The 17,370-nt window shown below is 49.5% G+C and overlaps 1 protein-coding gene across 2 annotated transcripts in view; it reads left to right on the top strand.

Moving 5' to 3' along the window:
• Window positions 1-1,805: 1,805 nt before the first annotated feature.
• RASSF2 (Ras association domain family member 2) overlaps window positions 1,806-17,370 on the top strand; it is a 36,083-nt gene continuing 20,518 nt past the window's right edge. The window contains exon 1 of one of the 2 annotated variants that reach the window (XM_019733778.3): window positions 1,806-2,004. The gene's annotated coding sequence lies outside the window, so the exon portion shown is untranslated. Of the gene's footprint in view, window positions 2,005-2,630; window positions 2,977-17,370 lie in introns of those variants that run through there. The other variant, XM_019733779.3, reaches the window with a different exon arrangement.

The following is a 17,370-nucleotide window of genomic DNA, read 5'->3' as shown; positions in this document are numbered from 1 at the left end:
CAGTTTAATATTTGCACAATATTATCCCTGTTACAGATAGATGTGTTGTCCCTATACTGCATTGAAGGATAAGGGCCTATTCCTTTCTCTTGTGGTTTCTATATGGGGAAATTGATGAGGAGAAAGAGGTTTTCTGGTGTTTTAAACCAATCAATCTATTCACCAAGATGGAGAATATACTCTGAGATGAATAGATTTTGCTTTAAGCAGGGCATAGGGTCAGGGTTCTTGGCAGCCTAATTTGGACAATGTAAGCCCACCCCTGGCCCCAGTTGATTGGTCATAGGATAGTCACCTGACCCAAGCTGGGCCAATGGGCTGCTCTCCTGGGAGATTGCAATAGAGACTCAGGGATTCTAGTTCCACTTGGCTTCTTTCTTAAACAGGGGAGCTCCAAGCTCCAGTGATATAAGTGATGGCCACCTTTTGTCATGTGTCTGGGGTGCAGGGAAGGCCAGTCTATGATGAAATGGAAGAGCTGGCCCCTCACAGAAGTCTTCCTGGGTTACTGGAAGCCCTCCAGGCTCTGGATTTGCTTCTTACTGAGCTTTCCCTGCAGTTCTGACCCTGAGGCTATAGGCCATGTCCTCAGAATACATTCCCCTGAGGGTGTTCGTGTTACCTGCGAAGAAGCTTAACTAATACAGTGTAGTGGCTCCAGGGGGAAATTACTAGAACTTTTTGTTTTATAGCTCAAGGGACAAGGACCAGAAGATTTTTTTTTCCTGTAGAAAAAGCTGGTTAGTGGCCTCCTTGTTCCTGGGTAGCTGACAGTTTTCAGCACCACCCTACAGCTGCGTTTTGGGTTCAAAAGACTTTTGTGGCTGGCCTGGGAAGCAGATCATCATTTATAACATTGTTTCTAAGGGAGACACATTCCAAGATCCAAACAATGAATTTAGTAAAAGAATGTTTGGCTTCCAGGAGGGATGAGCTGATTCTGCTGTATCCTAGGGGTTGGCTACTCTTTAACGGTTAGGTCCCCTTATTTTTTAGCATGATGACTGACTGCAGAGCTGGAGTTTGTATGTGGGGAGAGAATTCTGATAAGAGGGAGGGATCAGATAAGTGCTTCCCCCCCCCCCCCCCCCCCGCAGCTGGGTGCCTTAGGGCTTCTTGTGCTCTGAGAGCCCCTGGAGGTCCATGCTGCATAAGAGGGGGAGGTGAGAGGTGGACAAAGACACTTGGCCTCCTTCACATTACTGTCACGTCTGCCAGCCCGCGAAGTCGAAGGGGCCTGGCTTAGCCTCCCCTGCTCAACTCAAACCCTTTTTGGAATAAGCCTGATGTTAGGGGTAAAAAAAAAAAATCCTACATCCTCTGCCTGGGAAATCCGGAGCGCTCGAGGTGGGCTCCGCGGGGCAGCGTTACTGTTCTAAGGGAGTGGCTGTCACAGCGCGGGGCGAGGCGAGGGGCTTGGGCCAAGATTCCATCCCTCTTGGAGATGGCAGACAGAATGGGGCGAGGGGAGCCAGCTCATCCTCCCCACCCTCGCACTCTTACCCCCTCTGCACCCCTCATCCCCACTCCCAGCCCAGAAGAGGAGCTAGCAGCCCGAGCCCCGTCTCACGGAGGGGAAGGATGGGACGCAAATCCACAGCATTGTCTGGGAGGGAGGGGAGAAGCTCCGCCCCCCCCAGGGGGGAGGGGGAAGGGGGGAGGGAGGGCGGGAGAGGAGGGGAGGAAGAAAGGCGAGGGAAGAGGGGTGTGGGGAGAGACGAAGAGCTCGAGAAAGAGGGGGAGGGAGGACGATCAGACTGGATAAGGGTACATAAAGGCATTGGGGCGGCCAAGAGGGCGAGGGGGGCGGAGGGGGAGGGAGAAGGGCGGGGCGCCCGAACCCCAATCGCAAGGCCGCCGCCTGCCCAGCCCCGCTGGATTTGAGCCCGACCCGCCGACCGCTGACCCACGAGCGTGCTGGAGCAGTCCACCGGTCGTGGCATCTCACTTTCCAATTCCACAGTCTCCACGGCGCGTGCTAGATGCAGCCGGCTTGGCATACAGGCAAGACTCGGGGTGCTGGGCGTGGGGCGCGAGGCTGCAGGCGCTGGGTGCGGGACGCAAGGTGCGGGGTACCGGGCAGTCCTCTCTCCTCTGACCCCCCTCCCGCCTGGCCGAAAGTTTTCCCGCAGAGTCCCCTGCCTGGTGTAGGTCAGGCCCTCAGTTCTCGCTTACCCCTGGTCTCCTTCTAGGTCCCCCAGCCGCGGGGGTTCCCGAGGGTACGGACTCCACAGGGGCCGCGTAGGCACGGAGCCCCAGCCCGCCCCCCTTCCTGCCGGAGAAAGTTGTGGCTCTAAGCTCGTCCTCCCGATCCGACCCCTGGGATCATTTCCTTCACTCCCGCTCCATTCCCGGGGTCCCCGGGACTCCCTGGAGCGGTGGGGCCGGGCGGCAGGTGCAGGGGTGGCAGGCCGCGACAGCCCTGGGGAGTGCCCGACGCCAGTTCGGTCCCCTTCTTCCTTGCCCAAAGGACGGTTCCCCAGAAGCGGGTTCCAGACCCCCTCACGAGCTCCTTCTGCATTCATTCAGAAGGTCGCAGGGTGAGCCGGCCCCCCTGTTCCTCCGGGCACTTCCCGTTTTCAGTCTCTCCGCCCACCTCCGGAGCTGGTGCCTGAGGTCGTTGGGGCCCTCGCCTTTGCGTCCTCTGCGCCCAAGAGAGGCAGGTGCCTGGGTGGACCCCGGCCGCTTCTGTATTGCGAGCGCCTGCTTTGCATTCAGCTGCAAACCCGGGAGAGCCCTGGGGACAGCAGAGAGGCGCGGTGCCCTGACAGTGAGTCTGAGGGTTCCGCGGTTGCGTCTTACCCATGGGCACTCTGTGGGCCCGGGATTGTTCACAGCACCCCTGCGCCTCCGTGACAGGAGGAGCTAAGCACGAGGCTTCTCAACGCTACCATGCACTTTACACCCAGGAATTCGCATCCCTAGAAGGTATTCTGCCAGAGCACAGAGGGGTGTCTAGAGCCGAACAGGTTTATAGTAAGTACCTTACATGTGATGAATGAATGTTTGAACCAATGAGCTGACAAATAATAATTTGTCCTGGAATGGGACTGGGTTCCTGCCACCATTGATCTTGGTACAATGGGAGGAAAGAATTAGAAACAATGATTCTTTTAAACAGCTGCCTGTGAGCTAGAGCCAGAGGCCTTCTTTCCAGAGAATCTGAATGAAGAATCTGAGGCTGGAATTAATTACTTATCCACCACATTTACTTACTGGGAACTTTTTCAGCAGGTGGTCTGAAGAATTAAAGAAACTTCTCATGACTAAGATATATTGGGTTGTTTAAGGAGAGTTCATTATTTTTAGCGTGTGTCCCAGTGCGGTGTCCCAGGGACTAAGTGTGGAGTTGGCTTGGAAGGTGCCCATTTGGGATCAAAGACCCTGGACGAGGGCCATGAATCTGGGCACCAGCTGTGCTTTCTCCTCTGGAAAGGTCTGCTGATGCCTGGGAGCTGCAGCGTCCAGAGGGCCCCTGCGGGATAAGCGAGGGCCTCAAATGCTGGCTGAGCTCAGAGAGGTGGAGTAGTTTTGGAAAGAGGGTAGTTCTTCCCCTGGGAGGAGATGGTGGCATAGTGTGCAGCCTGCCTGTCTGGGCACCTGGGAGTCTGGGCTGGTACAGTTCAGGATTCCCTGTGTTGGGGAGTGAGGTGAGTCCCTCTCCTCCTTCAGGGATGGGGGGCAATGGTGGAGTACTGGGGACACTGGATAACCTTCGGAGTGCAACCTAGACGTATCCCGTACTCCCCTACTCATTTTTATGCTGGTGAGGAGCACCTTTGGGGAGCCTGGCTGAAAGGAGGCCAGGGGCTCTGAGGTCTCTAGTCATGTCCTCTTCCAGGGGAAGGTGGGGGTGTGCCTTTTGCACCTGGCTGAGTAGGCAAGGCCTCTGCTGAACCTCCAGCTGGCAGTGTCCCTACCTTCCCGAGGGTGGTCTCACTCTGCCCCTGGGGCTCCAGAGCCCACCTCTCTGCATTTCTACATGGCATCTGTTTGGGGGTTCAGGCTGTCTCTTCAGTTTGTGTTATTTTAGGAGTCGGTTGGGAGTGGTAGACAACCTTACACTTTATTTTCAATTCCTCAGTCCTCCTCAGTCTTGGATGCGTTTGCCTACCTGGGACCCTTCAGTCATCTGTTGGTTTTGCTTTGATTTCCTGGTGTCCCAGAGCCAAGCTTTGTGTCTGCCTTCTGTGTGCGAACTGCTTAGGAATGGCCAAGAGGCTTGGCTGGAGAGATGCCCAGGACCGCACATCCTGGCATCTCTGCTGGAGTGTCAAGGGCTGGATTGTGGAGCTTTCCAGAAAGGGGTCCTGGCACAAAAGACAAGAAGACATTGGCCTGATTATTGCTTTCAGTCTTCTCTAGGATATTTTGGCAGGAAGTGTGCTCACTGGGAGGTGGGGTGTAGAGGTGGGACCAGATTGCCAGAGAATCCCATGGAGAGGTGGGAATGCCCACTGGGTGGTCCAAGAGCAGTCCTGGGACTTCCTCACGTCTCCTCCTCTCCCTGAGAGTGAGAAACTGGGAAGGTCTCCTCCATGCACTTGGAATAGAACAAGACATCTGGTCTCTGTCTTCAAGTCATAGTTGCTGCGAACTGTTACAGCTGGGTTTATAAAACCAGGGCAGTGGTCCCCTCCCACCACTCTTCACAGTGTGGTCCAGTGATTTATTCCAATGACACACCACCCTATTTAAACACCTCCTTGCCTTTCCAGAAGAATTTTAAATAAATCTTCAAGGTGGGGTAAGCTCCCACAGGCCTGTGATTGTGGTTTCATTTATTTGGCCTACTGGTAGGTTCCCAAGGAGGACGTCAAGGGGGAGGGGACAGGGCAGGAGGCACAGGGAAAGCAGGGCACAGCAAACATGGACAGCTTTCAGGCTCGGCTGGCTGGGTGACCAAGGGGTCATTTTTGGTCTTGCCTGCAATGGCAGACTCTGAAGCCTGTAATCACAGGTTGATGCAGCTGCTTGGAATGAGAGCTTGAGGCTGGAGGACTCCTGCCCAAGGCAGCTGCGGGTGAACCAGAGAGGGCAGCCTCTCACAGGAGTAGGGGGCAGGGAAGATCATTTGGCTAATTCCCATGGGATGAAGAAAGGGCCTTAGAAGGGCTTTTTCTATTACTTGTATTGATAAAAATTGGCAAAATGATACCTTGTGCTTTCTTTGGACATGTCAACCCAAAGTGATTTGGCAAAGTAGATTTATTTCACCACCAGCATGGCACTTTACCCATAGTTGGCACTCAGTTAAGTGTTTGTTTGATGAACTGCTCATTTCTTTAAAAGTCATGAAAACAGTATTGAATTGCATTCTACCATTTTCTAGCTGCGTGGGATCGGGCAATGCCAGCATCCTTCCCATGTTCTTTTGGCTTCAATCAATGCCTGCTGGGAGAAGGTACATAAGCACGCCAGCTCCCTCACCTCTCTTGGGGTAGCTTTGGGGCATGTTCTCTGCTATCTGTGAGTTGCCTAGCAGGAGCGAATCCCAGTTGCTCACAGTAGTAACTGGCTCCCTTCATTGGCTGCCTTCCCTTCCATGTTCACTTTCCCATTCCCTTCCACTGGCACTTGAATTCTTATCTTAGGGTCAACTTCTGGGGGACACCAACCTAAGACAGGCTTTAGTCCGTAGTTTCAAAGTCATTTGAAGTCTCTGAGTCTCAGTTTCCCCAACTGTGAAATGGAAATCATAACTGTCTCACAGGGATATGGTATTATGTGCTCATCCAGGGGCCTGGTAAACAGCCAGCATTCAGGCAAACATGTGCTGGCTCATTGATTACTATAAAAGGGGCTGTGATGGATTTGGGAGTGAGTATTATGATGGACCATGGAGAATTATAACGCTGTCCTTAGATTAGGTGAGGATACTGAGGTCATCTGCTCACAGTTTTCACACCTAGGCTGTGACCAGTGATGTGCTGATAAATGTTTGACAACTGGCTCTGCAGGGAGGGGAAAAAACCCTGTTTTGTGGTGTTTGGTGGTTTTTGCGGTGTAAATATACCCACCATGGCAGATGTAAAGCCACTAACATGGCATCAATCAACACTGAGTTGGGACAGATGTACTTGGTCAGCCCTTGAGAGCCGGTAGGAGCCAGCTTCACACACCTGACCGTGTCTGAGCTGAGATGTGACCTCAACGATTTTGATTTCCAATTTTGTCCTTAGGGAGAGGAGGATAAGAATTGTACTAGGGATCAAAATGGGTGTATATTCAACTCTGAACTGGCTGATTCACTGTGTGTGAGATACTTCTGAGGTTCATTTAAAGATGATTGAAATGTTTATGCTGAGTCTTTTGGGGCCTCAGTTTCCCTATCTCCAGGGCAAGGGGTTAGATGATTCCACAAGTCTCTTCCAGCCTTTGTTCTCTTTAGGAAGAGTCCATTGCATTCTCCTCCTGTCCACACTAGAGCAAAAACTTTTAACAAAAGAAAACCTTCCATGTGTTCACACTTATAAGTACGTTGCTTACCACGGGCACCCAGCACTGGGCCTTCCTAGAGTTTTGCTATTGTCTTTGCTATTCCCACGTGCTATATATGCTGGCACATGGGAATCCAGTAGACATTAACCCAGTAAAATTCTGCCTTCCTTGTGTACCAGTTTCACTTCATGACACAGGCATGGTGTGTTCCCAGAGGAAGCCTAGGAGGGGATGGTTTCTTATGGAACAGTCCCTATGTTCCTGAACCACTATGCAATGCCACAGACACCCAAGTGGAATCAGAGGAAAGTCCACATAGATAAAAAGACTTTTATATGACGAATTCAACATCCCTAATGTGGTTATACTCATAACGCTCTGTTGACAAAACCCCTACGGGAGTCTCTGACTCAGCAACTCTACCCGTAGGAATTCTTATGCGAAGAATACAATTGGGTAAGTGCAGAAAAATGTGTGCATGTGGATGTCCTTTGCAGCATTATTTATAATAATAACCGCCACCACAACAAAAAAATGGAGACTAAATGTCTAACGATAGTAAACCCATTTGGTATATGGTATATTATATACATTGGAATACCACATGGCTACAAAAAAATATAGGACATAGATGTATATCTATTAACATGGAAAAATATATATCTTTCTAAAGAGCAGGTTAGCAAATAATGTGCTATATTTAGAAAATATATCATCCATTTATATTTGCTTATGGAAGGATATATGACAAAATGTTCATAGTGATTATCTCTGAGTGATGGAATTTGGGGAGATTTTGATCTTAATCTTTTTTTCATATTAAATATTTTTTATTTTTAATGATGGTAAAATATACATAACATAAAATTTACTCTTTTAACCATTTTAAAGTATATAATTCAGTGGCTCTCTTAGTCCGTTGAGGGTGCTATAACAAAATACCATAGACTGAGTGACTTATAAACAACAGAAATTAATTTTTCACAATTCTGCAGGCTGGAGGTCTGAGATCAGGGTGTCAGCAGGGTCAAATGAAGGCCATCTTCCAGATCGCCAGAATTTGTATTACATCCTCACCTAGTGGAAGGGGCTAAGGAGCTCTGTGGAGTCTCTTATAAGGGCACTAATCCCATTCATAAGGGCTCCACCCTTATGACTTATCACCTCCCAACATATTTGGCCCCTTGTATCTGTGAGTTCCGCATCTGCTGATTCAATAATTGTGGATGGAAAGTATTGGGGGGCGGAAGTTACATTGTTGCTGACGTGTACTATGTAGTTAGACCTAGGATGGCTGCATCTGTCCTGAACATGCACACTTTTTTTCTTGTCATTACTCCCTAAACAATACAGTCTAAGAACTATTTACATTGCATTTATATTGTATTAGATATTATACGTAATCTAGAGATGACTTAAAGATATGGGAGAATGTGTGTGGGTTATATGCAAATACTACGCCATTTTATGTAGAGGATTGGAGCGTCTGAGGATTTTCATATCCACAAGAGTCTTAGAACCGATCCTCTGCTGACACTGAGGGAGGACCGTACCATCACATTGTGGTTTAGGACTTCAACATATGAGTATTGGGAGCACATTCAAAATTCAGATCATAGTTATGTCGTTAAGAGCATTCACAGTGTTGTATGACCATCACCACTATCCATTTTCCAGAATTTTTCTATCCCAAACAAAAACTCTGTATGCATTAATCACTAACTCTCCATTCCCCTCACTCCAGCCCCTGTTAACCTCTGTTCTGATTCTTTTTGTGAATTTGCCTGTTCTAGGTACCTCATAGAAGTGGAATCATTCAATTATGTTCCTTTTGTGGACCACAATCTTTTTGCTTATCTATATTTTTAAAATTAAAAAAAATGTTTTACTTGTATAATAAAAAGGGAGGGAAAACAAGCCTGGGAGAGAGTGGTGGTGTTTGGTCTCTGCTGGTTTCACTTTAGGCAGGGCCACAAGGTCTTGGCCACACTTCCTGCCCCTGCCCCGTCACCTGGAGTGGGGCTCAAAGGCAGGCAAGCCAAGGGTTGACAAGTGCAGCCCTGCTGGCCTAGAGCTGCCCTCAATTGTGGCTTGTTGGTCGCTGGCAGCTGGGCCTCAAGCCCCAGGCCTACTGCTGCCGAATTATTTCAACCCAGGGTTTTTTGTGTGTGGTGGTGGGATTGAGAGGGTGTGGCTTGGGGTTTACTCTGCCTCGAACTTCACAACTGCCCTGCAATGAGTGAGGTTTAAAGGAGGTGAAGTCGGTGATTGAGATCATCTTCCTTAAAGACTGACAATGACAGCCTCAGCCTTTCTACTTCACGCATCTTTTGTGTGTTCCAAACTGTTAAGTACCCACATGAAGGCTGTGGGTAAGGCTGCTGAATGCTTTGTCCACAGTCAGGGTCAGCCTGACTGAGGTACAGGGAGGACCTCAGCTGGTGGGACCCATGAGGCCCCAAGTACTCCCGGGACATGGGTGGTAGCCTTCTTCCTAAAGCTCCACATAGGATCTTCGAGTTGATCATATGGACATTTGGGACAAGGACTGCTCTCTTGTGTGTACGATGGGTTGTGTCGTGTGATGGGATAACCAGGAACATGGTGCCGTGGGGTGGGGGATGGGGGCAGGGGAGGTGATGGTTATGCCTCAGGTCGAGTCTGAGGTGAAGGGAGGTTGGGAAGCTTGGGGACCCAGAATGGGGAAACCAGATTGTGTGGCCTCATTCAGGGGTCACAGGAGTGGGCCAAGTGGCTTTGCTCTGGGATGCCTAGTTCTGTGGAAAATGCTTAAAGTTCCTCAGTAAGTGAGCTCTCAGAAGGGCCTCCCGGGGCCTCCAGCCAGTGAGTGAGAGGATGTAGGTCTGAGGGACACAGTACTCCCTGGGCTCTCCAGAACTTTCTTTACCTGGCTCTGTCTGTTTTCTGTCTGCCCAGCCGGAGGCTGCTCTTTTACTCCCAGAAAGTTAGGGAAATGTAAAGATTGTATAGAGATGGTCTCTGAAGGGCATTTTGAGGAGAAGTTCTGTTTTTCGTGGTGCTGGTATTGTTAGGTTTAGTCAGCTGGGTGCAGGGCAGACATGGGAGGGTGTGAACATGGTTTTGTGGAAAACTTCCCCTCAGCCTCCTGGAAATACTGTGGAAACCCCCAGATGTGCCATTTCGCCTGTTACTAAGATGGATTTGAGAGCTGCTGTGTGAGGGGGAATTTCCCCATGTAGCTGTAGGGTGTCAATGAGGTTAAAAGGAGGTGGATGTAAGATGCCCCACAATGGCTGCCCCGGAGGAGGGCTCAGCACACGGGGACCTTCCTTCACTCTTCCCTCCTTACTGCTCCTTGAATGCGAGGAAACTTCACTCTGGGGGTGGAGGAAGCCAGCAATCCTGGCTCTTGCATTTCCAATCCTGGCCCCAGGTAGCAAGGAAAGGAAACCCCAAGATCTCTACACACAAAGTCAGTCTCAGCCTACAGCACCAAAAAAGGAAGAACTGCTGGGGTTCCCTGAGGAAGGGGATGTGACCTCAGAGATGAGTCTCAGAGAAACCACTCAGTAAACAGGAAGTGTGGCCAGAAAGAAACCTGTGCTTATAGGAAATGGGGAAGTGGAGGTGGCCCCTCCTCACCTGCCCAGATAAGTCAGCACATCCCTGCAGAGACACCAATCCACAGATGGCAAGTACCCGCGCTCCACCCCCCAGCACATGGGCAGATAGTAATTACTGGGCTGGAGGAAAGCTTAATTTGCCCTTCCCCAGTAAGGGCATAAAACTCCCCTATAAAATAGCCTTCAGTTTTGAGAAATGTAGGTCAAGGAATGCTTAGTTGTATTTGCCTTATTGGGAACAGTGATGCCTCCACCAACTTCACTCTCTTTTCTCAGGCCAACTCAGTCACACAGAATTTCACATTTTGTTGACTTTTAGTTCATGAGGGTTACATCTCGGCAGGGTCCCTCCCTCTGGTTGAATGTGATGTAGGTGCTGCTTTAGGGAGGCAGATATGACCGCACCCTTCCCTGGGGGACTGTAGATATTGGTGGGCTAGCTTTCTAGGTCCTTGGTTTCTCTGAGCCAGAGTCTAAATTGTACACACACACACACACACACACACACACACACACACACACCTCTGTCTGGAGTTTTCACTTCCTTTATGCCTTTTTTTGTCCCACTCCAACACCCTGATTCTCTGATAGAAGGCTAAGAGCCTCTGAGTTTCCTTCTAAAAATGCATTCAGAAGGTCAAAGCCTGTGGACGCTGTTGGGACTTCCCTATAAACAAGCAGTTGCTCATCTGAGCCTATGAGGTGATTGTTTGGGTAGGTCCCAGTGGTGACTTTCCAGGTCACTCACTTAGCCACACCACCTGCTGGTATGGGAATGGGAGGTAGGCCTTTATGGCAGGAATCCCAGGACCATTTCCTCAGATCTTCCCCAGTCCCACTGGGAATTCAGACCTGTGTGCGGAAGCGCTGAGCCCCAGGAAGGGCTGAGGCCCCAGGAAACAGCCAGGGCTTTGCAGACCAAGCTGTTTGGGGGATCCCAGCTTGGCCACCTGTTGAATCTCAGTTCGCATCTGCAAGTGGGCTAGGCGAGGCCTGCGTTTTGCAAGGGACTCGAGGTTGCCTGTCAGCAGGAGCCTTGTACCTGTGTCAGTCAGGCCCCAGGGCTTTTTCCAGGATAGGGGGACAGGTGGTTTGTGGGGCTCATGAGTGTGAGGGGTAGCTTGTTCTTTAGACAGAGGGTAAGATGTGACTGAGGTTCATGGCTCTGTGACATTGCAAGTGCCCTGGTCCCCGAACAGGGTGTCCGTCCCTGGCCTACAGCTTGTCCCTTGGGCCAGTCACTCACTCACCTCCTATCCCCAGGGACCCCCAGGCCTTCTGTGGCTGGCAGCTGAAGCTGGCCTGCGCCTGCCTGCTGTATGGAGCCCGTATATCCAGCGCTTAGCTGAGGCACCATAGAAGGAGCACGGTTCACGTCAGCTCTGTGACCTGGGACAAGTCTCCTGACCCTCTGGGACCTTCTGTTTCCTCATCTGTAAAGTGGTGAAAATAAAGCCTTCCCCGTGTGTTCCTGTAAGGAATAAGATAAAACTTTTGGAGTCCTGTCACCTATAGCACCAGCATCACTTAGGAGCTTGTTAGAAATACACGTTCTCAGACCCCCTCCAGAAGTACACAGAAACTGGGGAAGGAGGTGCAGGAATCTGTATTTTAATGAGCCCTTCCAGGGGATTCTGATACTCACTCAAGTGTGAAACCTCTCCTCTAGAATATGGCCAGATCAGGTGATTTTTAGCTGAAATCTCTTCCCCTTCACCTCAAGAAAAGCTGTTGTAAGTAGGGGTTCTGCTTTGCATCCGACAACCCTGATTTTGAAGCCCAGCTCTGCCCCTGCCTGGCTGTATGGTTTTGGACAAGTCACTTCGATTCTTTTTGCCTTAATCGTATCATCTGCAGAATGGGGACGTTGAGGTTTCTTTCTTCAGGGGGTTGTTGTGGGGATTAAATGAGTCGAAGCAGGTAATAGCCCATAGTAAGTTCGCATTTAGGGTCAGTGTTACTCATATTTGTTGCCTTATCAGCACAATAATAATAATAATACTGTGATTATTCTCCTGATTTATGGGGAAACAGGTGACTGGGGCCTCCTGTGACTAGTCTTCTGCTAGTTCTCTTGAGCTAAGTCCTTTTTTACCTGCTTCCAGGTAAGTGCCATCTCTTTTCAAGCAGGGCAAGCCAAGCTTTTCCCAGCTTCTTCCCTTCCCTCTTCTGCAATGCTTAACATTCTTTTGGGGTGGGGAGGGGCAAAGCCTTTTATTTACAGTCACAGTAAAGCTGAGAAAGTGCAGTGCATACAACTAGCACACTCGACCTTAACTTTCCCTCTGGTGGTGTTTGATGCTTAGATCCTTTCCTGAGCAGAGTGATTAGGAAAGTTGTGTGGATGGGTCACTAGGGGCCTGGACACCCCGAAGGAAACCAGGTAGAAGCACAGTTAGGGAAGGGAGGATTGGTGAGATGAACAGGTCGACCCCACAGTAGAGAGGACACGGGCCTGGCCAGTAAGTGGGCCTTTAATTAAATAAAGCAGGCAGGGCAGAAGACAAAGTGTGTGTGCCCTGTAGCCTTCCGAGGCAGTCCAAATTTTGCCCATGTCCAGGATAGGCTAGATTTGGGACCCATGAGGTGCAATCTCTCATCATCTCGAGACCTTGGCAGGGCCCCAGGCCGCAGCTCAAGTCTCCTTCCTTGTGTGGAGCAATAGGGCTGGGGCTTCCTGTTTGCCATAGCTACTTCTTCCTGCCCCCATGCCAGAGGGCTGAAGTGCAGAGGGGACAGCAATAGCTCCTCTGTCAAAGCTACTTGGTTACACAAAGCAGAGTCCTGCAGGAGACCTGATGGGGCAGTCTTTAACACTATAGTATGAAGCACTGTGTCAGATAACTCTTCAACCCGGGAGCTCTAGATTGTCCCCATGGGGCAAGATGGGGTTGAGAGAAGAGGTGGGGACAGGCCCAAAAAGGGGAAGCTCAGGGCCTCCAGCCAGCATTTCCTTTGCATCTGGGGCCTGGGGCCAACTTCCTGGCTTCCTGGCTTCTGTGGTGTGCTGTTCTGCTTTGCATGATGGGGCCCTTTGGATTGGCTCTGTGCCTGCATACACTGGCCCTCTGGGATGCTCTACGTTGTCCCCTTACCCCTTTAAACTATTAATAAGGGGGATGGGAACACTAAAGACCAAACTCAGTTTGCTTTTAGAAAAATTCTAGTTTCTCCGTTCTTGAAAACTGCTTTGAGAGGAATTTGGTAGTGTCCTCAATCTACACAGCTCTATCCCTATCAGATTTCAGACCGATTCTCAGTCCTGTTTGTACATTAGCATGGCCCAGGGAGGCTTTAAAAATACTCATGCCTGGGCCCTGGCCATTGGGGCTGATGAAATTGGTCCAAGATACAGCATGGATGTCAGGACTTTAAATCAACTTCTCTCACTGCCTTCCCCCCATCCCCTGCCTCGTCCCCAATGTGGGAGAGTCTCCAGAATTAGAACCTCTGAGATATCTTGTCATGCCTCAAGGCCAGCTGTTCCTCCTTCCCCATTTGGTTTCAGCTGAGGCCCTCTCACTGTTTAGGGAGTGGCTCTGTGGAGTGACTTCTGGATATTTTCCATGGATGGCCCTCCGCTCCCCAAGCCCGTCTCTTTTCCTAGCTATACTTTCTTAGACCCTATGACTTTCCGTATCTTATCAATTAGCTGTTGTTTCCCACCTTCCATCTTAGCCCGGGAACTGAGGTGGGGAGTAGGGTGAGGCCTGGCTTTTGCTATACAACCAGGAAGATACTTTAGGAAACCAAAAACAAACCACTGAAGGGGGATTTTTCCCTCTCACCCTGGACTTTCCTGCCAGGAGTTGCCCACCTTTCTGTTCTGCATTTGCCCTCCTCCCTCTGGGGACTTTCCAGTTCTTAAATAAGCGGAGAGACACTTGTTCTCTAGGCTGGAACTGTATAGTGATGAGCCAGCATCCCGGGGGATGCTCCAAGACCCACCCATTAACTGTAGTGTGTTCTCCAGGCTCCTTGAAAGAAAGGGAATGAAGGGACTGGAGCTTGGAGGAACCAAGGCTAGGAACAGAGGAGATTCCGCTCTCTTTGGAGTGAGCTTTGCATGCCTTTTCCCCTCGGCCTGAGCTTCTTGAGGATTTGATGTTTGCCCTCTTCACAGGAAGCTGAGCTGGTGAATTTCATTTACTCTGGGGAGGCCTCATGTGGGAGCCTGGAAACACCTGTGAGTGTGGGGGAGCCGTCTGCGAATAGGAAGAGGAACAGATCCTTTGTGCAACAACTTCTGGCTTTTGACTGGTCCAGAGCTTGGACAAGTCTGTCCCCATTCCTGCAGTTCAGCCTTGCATCGGATGTGGTGATCATGTGTGGCAGCTGTTTCCTCCCAGCTTGAGAGTGAGTGGGAGAAGTGACAGATCCACGAGCTGCTTCAAGCCTAGATACAGGGAAGGCAGAGTGGACGCTGTTGGTACCCACCAGGATCCCCTTTATCTATCGCATGTTATGGGTGTTGACTGCCGGCAGATCTTAGCTGCTCCCTAGTCCTGAGAACGGCTGTAGTAGGGAAATGCCCAGGAGCTCACCCCCTCCTGCCAGGGGTGACCTGTATAGTCAATGACTGACTGGCAGGGGAGTACAAAGGCCTGGCCTGCTTGTCTCAAGGTGGGACAACTCCGTGAAGTTATTCACACCCTGCAGCTCCCATGGGATCACGCTGTGGCTGGACTCTAGCTGAAACCATGTCAGTCCCAGTCCTGCTTCCCTCACAACCTTAATGGCTTTCTCTTGAGAACACTTCCTCAGTAAATCATGTGCCGAAGAAGAATCCTCATTTCGGACTCTGCTTCTAGGAAACCCCTGACCTAAGACCCCAGTTTAATCACTCCCTTCCTTGAAAACATAATGGTAATGGGACTATTTACAGGAAAGAGGTGCAGGCTGGGAGCTGGGGGTCCAGAGAGAGGAAGCTCCAGGTCCAGGTGAGGAAAGAAACGCCGGACAGATGGTTTCTGTGTGGTGGGAAGTGGTGTGAGGAAGGACAGGCTGAGGTGTGAGCCCTTGCCGCCCCCCACCCCCAAAACTGCCCAGGAGCAGCGGGGACAGTATGTAGGGGGAGCTCAGTTTCAGATCAGGGCTTAGGGAACCTGTGAGTTTGTTTGGGTCTGAGGAGAAGCCTAGGCACACTTACAGAGCGTGAAAAGCGGACCCAGAAATTTCTCTGTGGCTGGAATGTCATCATACTCAGTGGTTTAGGAACCTTTTGTTTGTGAAGACGTTCTTTTGGATCTTAGGGAAAGTCGTACCCCAAAGTTGTCTTTGAAGGAGGTAGGAAGTATGGATGGCTTTCCCATGGGACATGTTAGGTTCCACTGACAAGCTGGATGGCATGGCACAGGCATTTCATGGAGCTGAGAAGAACCCGGGACATTCTGCCAGGGCATGAAGTCGGTGCCACAGACTGACTGGTTGGTGACCCCACTGTGTCTCCAACATGACTAGGGCCTGGGAGGCTCATGTCCTAAGTTGGTGACACCGACGACATTCACACATCCAGACATTTTTGCAGACGTGGTTTGTAGTTTGTAGGTGTTCGGTATGCATTTTATCTTTTACAGTTTTTTTTGAAGAGAAGTTGTACTGATTTAGCACTCTTGCAGGGTAAATGACTATATTCACAGAGGGGGTTCAATAGCTTTAAATATGTTTTAGATTTCCAAAGCTTGGCTCCACGTTAAAAATTATTTGTGTCAAATCTGCTTTTTCATTCGTGTCGCCTTTCTTCTTCTCCACTCCTTTCTCAGTGTGGGAAGCTTTGAGCTGTGTCAGTTCTGTGCCTGAGACACTGGCTGATGTGGGAAGCCTCCTCTTTGCTCCCTGTCTTGCTTTCCCTTCTTTGAAGAGATGGTGACAATCACTTCTGTATTCTCAAGGTATTGTGGAAGTGACACTTATGATTCTTACAAGGTGTTTTGGAGTCCAGGAGGAGGCCATACATTTTTGATAATAACAGAGAAGACAGAAGAGCTACAACCAGCCAGCTGAGTGACTCCCTCTCTCCAAGGCTGCAGATATTGGCAGGCACCTTTGGAGGAAGTATCCAATTGAATCCACATTCCAGCCCCATCAGCCATCTTCCTTTGAGCCTTCCCTGTGTGAGGAACTATACTTTGTTTAAGGAGTATCGGACTGAACTCTAAATTTCTGGCCCTTTGTTGGCTCTGCTGCTGTGTTTGCCTTAAAGCATCTGTAAATTTAACTGGCTTTTCCTTTTCTATTTCCCCCGCCCCGCAGCCAGCTGGAGGTCGCCAGGGATTTGTGGTGATGGCTGAAAAGTTTGTGAAGGGAGAGGCAGATGTTGTCCTTGAGGCAGACATAGGAGGGGTCCTAGAATCAGTTACCTACAATTTCAGTTCAACAGTGTGGTAGGCTATGTAAGTATTTTCCCAACATTCCTAACCCAAGAAACACAAAAGTAAGAAAAAAAGTGGGGAGAAGTCAGGCTGGTGACAAAGATTGGGCAACATGAGCCCATAGGTCAGATTTATAGCGATGGCCTTGGTAAGATCACCCAACAGGCTGAGCGTGACCAAAAGTCTTGGAGAATCCTCACATTTGGGCCATCAATCTATTTGATTTATATCTGTAACTGAACAAAGAGTTCGTCCACCTGGCACTGCAGATAACTAATTACACTGTCATTTGGGTGCAGTGAAAGCAAGTGGCATTTATTATATAGTGCTACACAATGGAGAACGGGCAGCTTGTGCTGCAAAAACCTGAGCTTCGCCATGGTTTTCAGACATGGTTTTTTTTTTATAGAGCAAAAATCATGGTTGTGGGCTGTGTTGATTGGTGAGTTCTTATACAAGCTTCAGCAAGCTGATTTATTGAACTCCTGGGGACATCCTGTCTGGGTCTATGTGACTATGACAAGTAACTTTTATAAGTGGTGTAAGATAGGGGTCCAATTACATTCTTTTACATATGAGTATCCAGTTTTCCCAATATTTATTGAAGAGGCTGTTCTTTCCCCAATAACTATTTTTGGCTCCCTTGTGAAATATTAGTTCACTATATATGCATGGGTTTTTTCCTGGGCTTTTGATTCTGTTCCATTGGTCTATGTGCGAATATCATACTGCTTTCTTTAGTGGAGCTTTGTATAATAGCATAGTTTGAAACCAGGAAGTGTGATGCCTCCAGCTTTGTTCTTTTTTTCTGAGGATTTGGCTCTTTGAGGTCTTTTGTGGTTCCATACACAGTTTAGGATTTTTTTTTTTCTGTTTCTGTGAAAAATGCCACTGGAATTTTGATAGGGATTGTATTGGATCTAGATATAGCTTTGGGTAATATTGACATTTTA

This window comes from Rhinolophus sinicus, chromosome 13, assembly GCF_057876585.1.
Source record: "Rhinolophus sinicus isolate RSI-liver-muscle chromosome 13, RSI-T2T, whole genome shotgun sequence".
Lineage (NCBI taxonomy): Eukaryota > Metazoa > Chordata > Mammalia > Chiroptera > Rhinolophidae > Rhinolophus > Rhinolophus sinicus.
Note: the sequence above shows the minus strand (reverse complement) of the source record. Positions and strands in the feature narration are given on the sequence as shown.